The sequence below is a fragment of the Pleurodeles waltl genome, chromosome 6, assembly GCF_031143425.1.
Source record: "Pleurodeles waltl isolate 20211129_DDA chromosome 6, aPleWal1.hap1.20221129, whole genome shotgun sequence".
Taxonomy (NCBI): Eukaryota; Metazoa; Chordata; class Amphibia; order Caudata; family Salamandridae; genus Pleurodeles; species Pleurodeles waltl.
Genome location: NC_090445.1, coordinates 313828701 through 313841675, shown reverse-complemented (window position 1 = coordinate 313841675; position 12975 = coordinate 313828701). Strand labels below are relative to the sequence as shown.

General features: G+C 45.7%; 1 protein-coding gene across 1 annotated transcript in view; it reads right to left on the bottom strand.

The window, feature by feature from the left end:
• The window catches only part of HOMEZ (homeobox and leucine zipper encoding), a 64999-nt gene extending 55323 nt beyond the window's left edge, over positions 1–9676 (bottom strand). The window contains exon 1 of the mRNA XM_069238120.1: positions 8994–9676. The gene's annotated coding sequence lies outside the window, so the exon portion shown is untranslated. The remainder of the gene's footprint in view (positions 1–8993) is intronic.
• Positions 9677–12975: the final 3299 nt, after the last annotated feature.

Here is a 12975-nt window from a genome sequence, read left to right as displayed (position 1 = left end):
AACAGATTGTTTTGGACTGGAGCAGGATAGGAGGCTGGACTGGCTTGTAGTGAGTACCAAGGGGTACTTACACTTGCACCAGGCCCAGGTATACCTTATTAGTGTAGAGGGGTGTCTAGCAGCTTAGGCTGATAGAAAAGGTAGCTTAGCAGAGCAGCTTAGGCTGAACTAGGAGACGAGTGAAGCTCCTACAGTACCACTAGTGTCATATGCACAATATCATAAGAAAACACAATACACAGATATACTAAAAATAAAGGTACTTTATTTTTATGACAATATGCCAAAAGTATCTCAGTGAGTACCCTCAGTATGAGGATAGCAAATATACACAAGTTATATGTACACAATACCAAGATATGCAGTAATAGCAATAGAAAACAGTGCAAACAATGTACAGTCACAATAGAATGCAATGGGGGCACATAGGGATAGGGGCAACACAAACCATATACTCTAGAAGTGGAATGCGAACCACGAATGGACCCCAAACCTATGTGACCTTGTAGAGGGTCGCTGGGACTGTAAGAAAACAGTGAGGGTTAGAAAAATAGCCCACCCCAAGACCCTGAAAAGTGGGTGCAAAGTGCACCTAAGTTCCCCAAAGAGCACAGAAGTCGTGATAGGGGAATTCTGCAGGAAAGACCAACACCAGCAATGCAACAACGATGGATTTCCAGACGAGGGTACCTGTGGAACAAGGGGACCAAGTCCAAAAGTCACGATCAAGTCGGGAGTGGGCAGATGCCCAGGAAATGCCAGCTGTGGGTGCAAAGAAGCTGCCACCGGATGGTAGAAGCTGAGGATTCTGCACGAACGACAAGAGCTAGAAACTACCCCTTTGGAGGATGGATGTCCCACGTCGTGAAGAGTTGTGCAGAAGTGTTTTCTTGCAGAAAGACCGCAAACAAGCCTTGCTAGCTGCAAGGGTCGCGGTTAGGGTTTTTGGATGCTGCTGTGGCCCAGGATGTCGCCAATTGCGTGAGGAGACAGAGGGGGCGCCCAGCAAGAGAAGGAGCCCACTCAGAAGCAAGCAGCACCTGCAAAAGTGCCGGAACAGGCACTACGAAGTGGAGTGAATCGGTGCTCACCCGGAGTTGCACAAGAGAGTCCCACGCCGCCGGAGGACAACTTAGGAGGTCGTACAATGCAGGTTAGAGTGCCGTGGACCCAGGCTTGGCTGTGCACGAAGGAAATCCTCGGTGAGTGCACAGGAGCCGGAGTAGCTGCAAAACACGCGGTTCCCAGCAATGCAGTCTAGCGTGGGGAGGCAAGGACTTACCTCCACCAAACTTGGACTGAAGAGTCACTGAACTGTGGGAGTCACTTGGACAGAGTTGCTGAGTTCAAGGGACCTCGCTCGTCGTGCTGAGAGGAGACCCAGAGGACCGGTGATGCAGTTCTTTGGTGCCTGCGGTTGCAGGGGGAAGATTCCATCGACCCACGGGAGATTTCTTCGGAGCTTCTAGTGCAGAGAGGAGGCAGACTACCCCCACAGCATGCACCACCAGGAAAACAGTCGAGAAGGTGGCTGGATCAGCGTTACAGTGTTGCAGTAGTCGTCGTTGCTACTTTGTTGCAGTTTTGCAGGCTTCCAGCGCTGTCAGCAGTCGATTCCTTGGCAGAAGGTGAAGAGAGAGATGCAGAGGAACTCTGATGAGCTCTTGCATTCGTTATCTAAAGAATTCCCCAAAGCAGAGACCCTAAAATAGCCAGAAAAGGAGGTTTGGCTACTTAGGAGAGAGGATAGGCTAGCAACACCTGAAGGAGCCTATCAGAAGGAGTCTCTGACGTCACCTGCTGGCCCTGGCCACTCAGAGCAGTCCAGTGTGCCAGCAGCACCTCTGTTTCCAAGATGGCAGAGGTCTGGAGCACACTGGAGGAGCTCTGGGCACCTCCCAGGGGAGGTGCAGGTCAGGGGAGTGGTCACTCCCCTTTCCTTTGTCCAGTTTCGCGCTAGAGCAGGGCTGGGGGATCCCTGAACCGGTGTAGACTGGCTTATGCAGAGATGGGCACCATCTGTGCCCATCAAAGCATTTCCAGAGGCTGGGGGAGGCTACTCCTCCCCAGCCCTGACACCTTATTCCAAAGGGAGAGGGTGTAACACCCTCTCTCTGAGGAAGTCCTTTGTTCTGCCTTCCTGGGCCAAGCCTGGCTGGACCCCAGGAGGGCAGAAACCTGTCTGAGGGGTTGGCAGCAGCAGCAGCTGCAGTGAAACCCCGGGAAAGGCAGTTTGGCAGTACCCGGGTCTGTGCTAGAGACCCGGGGAATCATGGGATTGTCTCCCCAATACCAGGATGGCATTGGTGGGGCAATTCCATGATCTTAGACATGTTACATGGCCATATTCGGAGTTACCATTGTAAAGCTACACATAGGTAGTGACCTATATGTAGTGCACGCGAGTAATGGTGTCCCCGCACTCACAAAGTCCAGGGAATTGGCCCTGAACAATGTGGGGGCACCTTAGGTAGTGCCAGGGTGCCCACACACTAAGTAACTTAGCACCTAACCTTTACCAGGTAAAGGTTAGACATATAGGTGACTTATAAGTTACTTAAGTGCAGTTTAAAATGGCTGGGAAATAACGTGGACGTTATTTCACTCAGGCTGCAGTGGCAGGCCTGTGTAAGAATTGTCAGAGCTCCCTATGGATGGCAAAATAAATGCTGCAGCCCATAGGGATCTCCTGAAACCCCAATACCCTGGGTACCTCAGTACCATATACTAGGGAATTATAAGGGTGTTCCAGTATGCCAATGTAAATTGTTAAAATTGGTCACTAGCCTGTTAGTGACAATTTGGAAAGAAATGAGAGAGCATAACCACTGAGGTTCTGATTAGCAGAGCCTCAGTGAGACAGTTAGTCATAACACAGGTAACACATACAGGGCACACTTATGAGCACTGGGGCCCTGGCTGGCAGGGTCCCAGTGACACATACAACTAAAACAACATATATACAGTGAAATATGGGGGTAACATGCCAGGCAAGATGGTACTTTCCTACAGTGGTTTTGGATTAGAGCGGAGCACATTGTTTTGGATCGGAGTGGAGCAGATAGTTTTGGGTTGGAACCGGACCAGAGTGTTTTTGACTGGAGTGGGGAAGATTGTTTTGGGTTGGAGTGGATGGACTGCTTTGGGCTGGAATGTGGCAGAAGGGAGTGAGAGAGATTGTTTTGGATTGGAGTGGGGCAAACTGGAATAGGTCAGATTGTTTTGGACTGGAGTGGAGCAGACAGGAGTGGGGCTGATTGGAGTGGCGCAGAATGTTTTGGATTGAAGCAGGGCAGATTCTTTTGGATTGGAGTGTTTTGGATTGGTGTGGGGCAGATTTGAGTGGGACAGATAGTTTTGGATTGGAGGGACAGATTTGAGTGGCACAAACTGTTTTGGGCTTGAGTGGGGCAGATTAGAGTGAGGAAGATTGTTTTGGATTGGAGTTGGGTAAATTGTCTTGGATTGGGGTGAGCAGACTCTTGGATGAGGGTGGGCAGACGGTCTTGGATTAGAGTGGGGTAGACTCTGTTTGGGCCAATTGTTTTGGATTGGAGTGGGGCAGATTGTTTTGGGTTTGAGTGGGGCAGATTGTTTTCGGTTGGAGTACAGCAGACTGTTTTGGATTGGAACGGGTAGAGTTTTTTGGATTGGAGCAGGGCAAGTTGTTTTGGATTGGAGCAGGGAAGAATTTTTTGCATTTGAACAGGGTAAATTGTTTTGGATTGGAGAGGGCAGAGTGTTTTGGATTGGAGTAGATTATTTTGGAGTGGGGTAGGACAGATTGTTATATATTATAGCACATCAGGTTGTTTTGGATTGGAGGGGGGCAGACTGTTGTGGAGTGTTCTGGATTAGAGTGGGGCAGGATGGAGTGAGGAAGATGGTTTTAGAATAGGGCAGATGGTTTTGGACTGGAAGGGGGCAGATTGGAGTGGGGCCTAGTAATGCTTTGGATTGGAGCAGGGCAGATTGTTTTGGATTGGACTGGAGCTGACTGTTTTGGATTGCAGTGGAGTTGACTGATTTGGATTGGAGTGGGGCAGATTTGAGTGGGGCAGATTGTTTTGGATTGGAGGGGCAGATTTGAGTGGCACAGATTGTGTGGGGCAGATTGGAGTGAGGGAGATTGTTTTGGATTGGAGTTGGGCAGATTGTCTTGGATTGGGGTGGGCAGACTGTCTTGGATTGGGGTGGGCAGACTCTGGGCCAATTGTTTTGGACTGGAGTGGGGTAGACTGGAGAGGGGCTGATTGTTTTGGATTGGAGTGGGATTGATTGTTTTGGGTTTGAGTGGGGCAGACTGTTTTGGGTTGGAGTGCAGCAGACTGTTTTTTTTTTTTATTGGAGCAAGGCATGTTGTTTTGGATTGGAGCGGGCAAAGTGTTTTTTTGATTGGAGTTGGGCAGATTGTTTGGAGTGGTGGAGACTGTTTTGGATTGGAGCAGATTCTGGGGGATTGGAGTGGGACAGGTTGTTTTGGATTGGAGTGGGGCAGATTGGAGTGGGGTGAATAGGGAGGACTGGAGTGTGGCGGACTGGAGAGGTTTGGATTGAAGTAGGATGATTGATCTGGGGTGGATTGGATTGAGTGTGGTGGATTTCAGTTGACTGAATTGGAGTGGGGTGTACTGTACGATTATGTGTTAAAGCATAGTTTTGCAAATTACACATATCAAAGAAATAATGTTGCTTAGCAGTATTCACGAGAAGATAATCATCATGATTTGAGAACAGAGCCAAAGAGCAAAAACAAAAACAAAACATAAACGCAAAGTGAGAAAAGAAGACTTGACAAAATAAAAGAAAGTTAACTATAGAAAATAAAACTTTGCAATTTTATTAGTCCTGTTGGACACGTTTATGTCAGTCATACACATAGTATCTCAGTCATGCCGGGAGCAGCGGACAAGCACTGATTAATTTGAATCAATCAGTGTTTGGTCCCTGCTTCACGGAAAGCAGTGGAAATGGTGCTAGGCCTGCAGTGACCAATTACGAGGCTGTAAAGAAATGTGCCATGCAAGCAAACAAATGATAAGTAACAGGCGGGCTCCAATCCCTTTTTTGTTATCCTATGTGTCTTGCAAGTGAGACACATGTGCTAGTACATGCTCTTGCAGGCTCGACCCTAAGAATGAAGGGTTGACATCAAAGCCCTAACTTAATTCAGATGTTACAGGTGGCCCTTTACTGTACTAGCTCACTGCATCATTGAGAGCCACCTGCATGCACATCAGTGGCACATGCTGGACTCTAAAGAAGAGTTTTGGATGTTTGCTCACTGGAGACGATTCACAAAGAAAGTATGTGCGTTACTGGGGCTTAAGACTAGAAGCACACACACATTCTATATTCATATATTCTATATTCATAATAATACTGCACTCCACTGGGAGTAAAAGAAGTAGTGATAAGCTAGTTTCTAGTACCCATCATTTTTTGCTTATAATGCATGCTCTCTTTTTGTCTGCACATACCGGTGCTTCAATGCAACACACCAATTGAACATACTACCTCCTGGACAGCTGCAGCGTGGGGAGTGGATGAAGGTGAGTGGTTGGTCCAAGGAACGTCAAAACATAGTAAGGGTCGGGGTTTGTAACTTGGAGTCGGGTTAAGAAGGGGTGTGGTAACAGTGCAAGATCCGGGCGGTAGGTGGTATCAAAGGAGTGTAGGGAGTATCACTGAAGCCAGGAAACGAAGAGCAGCTCTGGGTCAGGAGAGGGGATACAGGAGAGCAGCCCTGCCCTACTGAAGAGATTATTGACTAGGCAAGAGGATCAGTGTCCCCTTCCTTTCAGAAGTGATACAGAAGCCCAGAAGAGGTGCATGTCTCCCTCACATAAAACTGGGCAACTCCCCCGACAACAGGACATGCTAATACAAATTATGTCATTTCCTGGGCCTAGAGGACATACTCCACACAACTCTCCCCAAGTCTCCCATCTCCAAGCCTGCAGGACATGCCCACAAGCCAACATTGCCACCCCTTCCTTAATGAAATGATCCAGACACCGCCCGCTTCTAGCACTACACACACACACAAACACTCAGCGAACCTTCACCAGATGGGCATGGCCCAAAGGATTAAACATCATCATATATGCCACACCCTTACATACCCGTTGAACTATTATTTCCCCTGTGATCCTCTGCAGTGCACTCTTGTCCTTTAGGTTTTATTCCCCCTACAACTGAGCAATCCCTTACTGTAACATGCTTCCTCCCACTTGGACTGCGCTGACATCAATTTCTACAACTTGAACCTCAAAACAATTAACAAAATTGCAGAAACAAGTGAGCATTAAAACAACTAGACCAACAAAATATGCAAAAATCAAAACTGTAATTTTAAGGTGTAAGTTGGAGCTTTTCAAAATTCAGTTTTAGTTCTAAAAGAAGTAGTGATAAGCTAGTTTCTAGTACCCCTCATTTTTTGCTTATAATGCATGCTCTCTTTTTGTCTGCACATACCGATGCTTCAATGCAACACACCAATTGAACATACTAGATCCAGTGTACTGTACTTGTGTTGCCTCTGCAAATCAAGCTAAGGATACCAATTAAAATTTTTAGTCCCCAATTCCAAATTACGTGTCACTTAATAAAATGAATCAATCAGAGGAGAACGGGGCAGGCAGCGTGGCGCAATCCTGGACAAATACATCTGTGTGAGACAACAGCAGACAACAGCTAAGGGTGCAGAAGCATTCTGGTGAAACCCATATGAATCCAGTCATTGCCGCGGAGGTGCTTCATTGTTTACTTTTTATTAGTAGAGTAAGGATATGAGAAAGAATGTAAGCTGTATGTGTAAAATACCTCGACGAGATACGTGCTGCCGAGAGCACTTTCCCTACAGTAGACACCAACAGTTGATGCCTCCTTGCACTTATGTACGTATCACTTTGCCATAACGCGTCCAGAGACTAACCATCTATAAGATCAGGTACAGGCTTAAGCGACGAGAGGGCGTCCATTTGAGACTACAAGCAGTGGCTCTCTCAGACGAAGGCGAAATCATTCGTCTCCCTCTGTGGAACCGTCAAACACCCATCATTGCACACAAGACTGGATTAAGACAGGCATACCAATACCTCGACAAGTTCCCCCATTGACTTACATATAACTATTTCTGCACATATGGCATTGGACATCCTTGACAGATTCTACAGACCCCACATCCCTAGCATCTAATCTATTACCTCTGGACAGCGGCACGTTTTCACAAACCTCAGGTTCTGCTTGTTCCTCCTAAAACTGCAAATGCTTCCGACATCGTTATGTAACTCTACAATAATATTATGACTCTACAATCTTGCGAACATTCTGCAGTACGAAATGACCAGCATTTTGTACTGGCCTGTTCTTCAGCAGTAGTATCCTGCAGGTAGCTAGGATGCTTGGCTCGGATCTTTACTAAACGAGACTGAAATGAGTCATCTCTGTAACCTAGCCGATACTGCGCACTCCTTAGTCAACATCACACTTTCAGCACAGCTTTAGGACCCACCATAGAGAGAGAATACTTATTCCTCAGCATGACATAAATGCTAATAGAAAAAAAATTAAGAAATGTATAGTCTCAAATCTCACTCTTGTAAACATACATCTAAGCAAAATGTGCAAGATGTGAAGCATAGTTCAGAACCTCGTGCATTAAGCTAAACCTCCCATTGGCTGCATAAACACACTTGTCCTAACCTTGAACAAATAGGAAATAGTTGTGGCCTCTGGAACCAATACTCTGAAATCGCAGCTAGACATTTAAAATGATGGTTCCAGGTTTGGACCCAAATATAGAGATAGATCCACCTTGATTAAATGCAATGCTGCAGATACAGTTCTGTATATGAGACAATACTATAAATGTGTCCTCCAGACCCAGTTGACATGCGATGCCCCCCGAGCTAAACACAGTTGCCAAATGACTGCAGAACAGAGCACAATAATCCATGTGCTACCTCCGTAACTAGACAGTTCTCTAGGTATTGCTTCTATAACTGAAGACAAAACTTAGGATGCACACACACGTGACCAATAACCAAACACGGCCCGCAGAACTGGACCCAATAATTAAATTATGGCCCATATATCTTGATAAATCACTCCAAGTATAGCACCCTAAAGGGGATTTACTGTAATAAATGACCTCCTCATCCCCACATCTTCTTACCCCGCAAACCTGGTATAATACCAAGGACGTGCCCTTGCATAGAAACTTGGGGGAACTCCACCGGTCGCATCACTCCTTCTCCAAACGAATGGTTACCAGATGGCACCGTGTCTTAAGAGATACAAAGTGCTGGTACTAGCATTATTAAAGTTTTAGTTCTGGGTCACCTCATTTGCACTAACGCTCTAAATTACAACACTTTGTATAAAGAAAACGAGCACAAGAATATTTTGCCGCCGATTGTTATTAGTCATCTGCTAACATTTTCGTAAAATTACAGTATTCACTAGTACCTTTTGCTGGTTCCTCGTCCAGTTACTCCACATAACCAATACCAACGTTAGAAAGCCCGCTTAAATGGCCTTTTTTGAATCCATATGTGTGCATGCAATTGCCTTTCAGGATTTGCTGCTTTTCAAGAAGACCCCATCCAGAGGCAGAAAGAATCAAATAGGCTTTAGATGGAGATGGAAACAGGGAGAGAACACGCAGAGAGAAAAATACTGGCGAAAGGATTCGAGGGGTAGAAAGAATATAACGGTGATAGATACGAAGGTAAAGAGAATAAGGCATAAAATAGAGACACGTTGGAAGAAAAACGGAGAAGCTGGACGGTGCAGGATGAGATGGGAAGTACATATATTCGGGACGGTTTGGCGAATAGGACAAAACGAAGAGAGGCAAAAAAAAGGGGAGGAGAGAGAAAAAGGGGGTCGGACACAGGGCTCGAGGCAGTGGGTCAGACACAAAGAGAATGCTTCTAACAGGTGGTCTGAGCTGCTAAAATGCTGCGAGGGAATTACTTTATACTCACATGTATATAGATATAATAGGGCATTCGTCCCGATATTGTCCACTGATGTGAGATGCTCATTTCGTCGATTTGCGAGTATCTCTTGGGTTGATCAGCGGGGTCTATTCTTGGATATATTAGTGAGTAGATTCTTGGTTCCGCAGTGAAACGATTCTTATGGTGTATTTTTGAATCAATCGGTGAATCTATTCTTTGTGCGATCAGCTAATCGATTCCCGACCGCTGAATCGATTTTTGAGCCAATCGAGAAGTAGATCCATCAGTCAGTACCTGGTTCTGATAGGTGGTTGGGCGGGTGGCCACCTTTCCGAAATTTTCCTCCATAGTCCGCTATCCGAGATTGGAGTCTGTGGTCCATTATCACTCTTTCAACGGACGTCCCCAACCCGTAATTAAGGCCACCGCTGCCAGGTCTGAATCTAAAACGAGCACAACTTTCCTTCAAAAGAAGCCCAAAACAAAAACATTCGCCTACCAAAACAAGCCCAACTAGCAACATTTGCCCAAGAGGCTAGAAAAAGGGTATAAAATCAGTGCTAGTTATAAAACGAGGAATTCACATAACGGATTCGAATGAACAAAATAGCGCGTTAAAAGCAGGAGCACTGATAATTTTGCTTCACGGACTTTGAGTGAAACAAGCATGAAAATCACAGCCTGCCCGTCGGAGATGTCTGTATGCCATTAGTGTAGACCCCCTAATGTAGCTCATTTCTTCTGCCTGTGGTCCCGAGATTTACTTTTTTATTTCATACTTTTTTATTAGAGTAACCAGATGCAGAATTGTATGTATTGTCGCATGCGCTTCAGCTGGTTTATTTAATTCCTGTTACACCACAGCCAGTAATTGTAAAAAAACGAAAATATGCTTATTTGCATTCTATTCTTACAGAGTCCGTTATTTGGCATCCCATTCCAAGATGGCACCAACCTTAACTTTTGTTCTGGTCCTCTCTATTTTTTTACTGGAGCGACATGTTGGAAGGCCTGCTGTATGTATATGAAGTAACTGAGGGTAATGTGAATTTAAACACAGATCTATCCCTTCAACCCTGATCCACATAGTTCCTTCCAATAACCGCAGCCCCCTGATATTCCTCTGTAAATCAATCAATCAATCAGGAATTTGTAAAGCGCACTACTCACCTGTGAGGGTCTCAATTTTTTTTTTTTTAATTGTTGTCCAGAGATTTTCATATTTGACTGGTGTTTTAGGATCATTAGAGAAGTAATTTTGCTTGGGTAGACATTGATGATCAGGCCACATTTTTCTGGACAACATTTGTAATCAGGGCGGATGTGTTGCAATGATGATGTATTATTTCAGGAACCATGACACCTATATACTTCATTTTGGTGTCAAAACATAGGTTTTGGGGGTCAAGTAGTCCAAGAAGGACAAAAAATTACTCCTCAGAGCAACCCTAGCACCATTTAAAAAAATGACGGTAATAATAAAGGGAGAAGAGATATATAGAGAAATTAAACAAATAATTATGTTTTTAATCCTTTTATGTATGCACTGTTAACGCAAAATGACTTAATTAAAAAAATTATTAATGAGTGTGTATGTGTTCTAATAATGAGTTTGTTAGAAAATGGTTAACGTAGAAAAATGAATGTGCACGTTTGAAATTGTGACCTCGGAGACTGTTCACCAGAATTCACTAATGTACTAATAAAAGACTAGCATACCTGAAATATAGAAAAACTTATAAAATGAATGTAATAATGTGTCATATTGAGATATATAACCTATGTTTTGCTATGATTGTCGGCCTTAACTTAGCTAATGTCTTGGCCTAGTCTTGCCAGGCCTCATGCAGAAGCTGTATTTCTTTGCGCTTAATGGAAAATGCTGACAAGCTGAACTAACCGTGAACTGCTCACTGTTTAATAAAATTTGCTTAGCTGAAACCTCTATGTGAACCAACGAACAGGAGATGATGGAACTAGAATTGTAACAATTACTGTGTAAGGCTCACTGAGTGTACTTTCCCAGGACTTGAACAATGAAGGCACTGACTGGAGAAGAAGATGCATCATTTTCTATACCTGACGAGCCGGATGATGAGGACATCGTAAAGCGGACCAATCAACGACAGGAGAACTCTGAAATATTAGAATACATAGATTTGGAATAAAACAACTATTGGGTAGAACCATAACTTGTGATTAATTGACCAATTGGAAATTGGGGGATAGTCTGGGTAACTTTGATATAACAACGTGACAGAGAGATGACAGAGAGCTGGAGAGAGAGATGTCAGATGCTAGACGCAGATGCTAGATGTTGGGGAGTGAGACTGCGAGATTACTGAGGCAATTCGATATTCTGTCATTGGGTTCAGACTCTTGTGAGCCTGATGTGATGCTGACCGACTGAAGACCTGAAGATGAAGACTGACTCTGTTGCTGATCCATACAGAGGATAGGTAGATATTGTAAGAAAGTACCATCTTGCCTGGCATGTTAACCCCATATTTCACTGTATGTATGTTGTTTTAGTCCTTGTGTCACTGGGACCCTCCCAGGCAGGGCCCCAGTGCTCATAGTATGTGCCCAGTATGTGTTCCCTGTGTGGTGCCTAACTGTCTCACTGAGGCTCTGCTAACCAGAACCTCAGTGGTTATGCTCTCTCTGCTTTCCAAATTTGTCACTAACAGGCTAGTGACTAAATTTACCAATTCACATTGGCATACTGGTACACCCATATAATTCCCTTGTATATGGTACTGAGGTACCCAGGGTATTGGGGTTCCAGGAGATCCCTATGGGCTACAGCATTTATTTTGCCACCCATAGGGAGCTCTGACAATTCTTACACAGGCCTGCCACTGCAGCCTGAGTGAAATAATGTCCACGTTATTTCACAGCCATTTACCACTGCACATAAGTAACTTATAAGTCACCTATATGTCTAACCTTCACTTAGTGAAGGTTGGGTGCCAAGTTACTTAGTGTGTGGGCACCATGGCACTAGCCAAGGTGCCCCCACATCGTTCAGGGCAAATTCCCTGGACTTTGTGAGTGCGGGGACACCATCACACACGTGCACTATACATAGGTCACTACCTATGTATAGCGTCACAATGGTAACTCCGAACATGGCCATGTAACATGTCTAAGATCATGGAATTGTTACCTCAATACCATTCTGGTATTGGGGGGACAATTCCATGATACCCCGGGTCTCTAGCACAGAACCCGGGTACTGCCAAACTGCCTTTCCGGGGTCTCCACTGCAGCTGCTGCTGCTGCCAACCCCTCAGACAGGTTTCTGCCCTCCTGGGGTCCAGGCCGCCCTGGCCCAGGAAGGCAGAACAAAGGATTTCCTCTGAGAGAGGGTGTTACACCCTCTCCCTTTGGAAATAGGTGTGAAGGGCTGGGGAGGAGTAGCCTCCCCCAGCCTCTGGAAATGCTTTGATGGGCACAGATGGTGCCCATCTCTGCATAAGCTAGTCTACACCGGTTCAGGGATCCCCCAGCCCTGCTCTGGCGCGAAACTGGACAAAGGAAAGGGGAGTGACCACTGACCAGTACCTCCCAGGGGAGGTACCCAGAGCTCCTCCGGTGTGTCCCAGACCTCTGCCATCTTGGAAACAGAGGTGTTGGGGGCACACTGGACTGCTCTGAGTGGCCAGTGCCAGCAGGTGATGTCAGAGGCTCCTTCTGATAGGCTCTTACCTCTCTTGGTAGCCAATCCTCCTTCCTTGGTAGCCAAACCTCCTTTTCTGGCTATTTAGGGTCTCTGCTTTGGGGAATTCTTGAGATAACGAATGCAAGACCTCACCAGAGTTCCTCTGCATCTCCCTCTTCGCCTTCTACCAAGGATCGACCGCTGACTGCTCCAGGACACCTGCAAAACCGCAACAAAGTAGCAAGACGACTACCATCAACATTGTAGCGCCTAATCCTGCTGGCTTTCTCGACTGTTTCCTGGTGGTGCATGCTCTGGGGGTAGCCTGCCTTCACCCTGCAC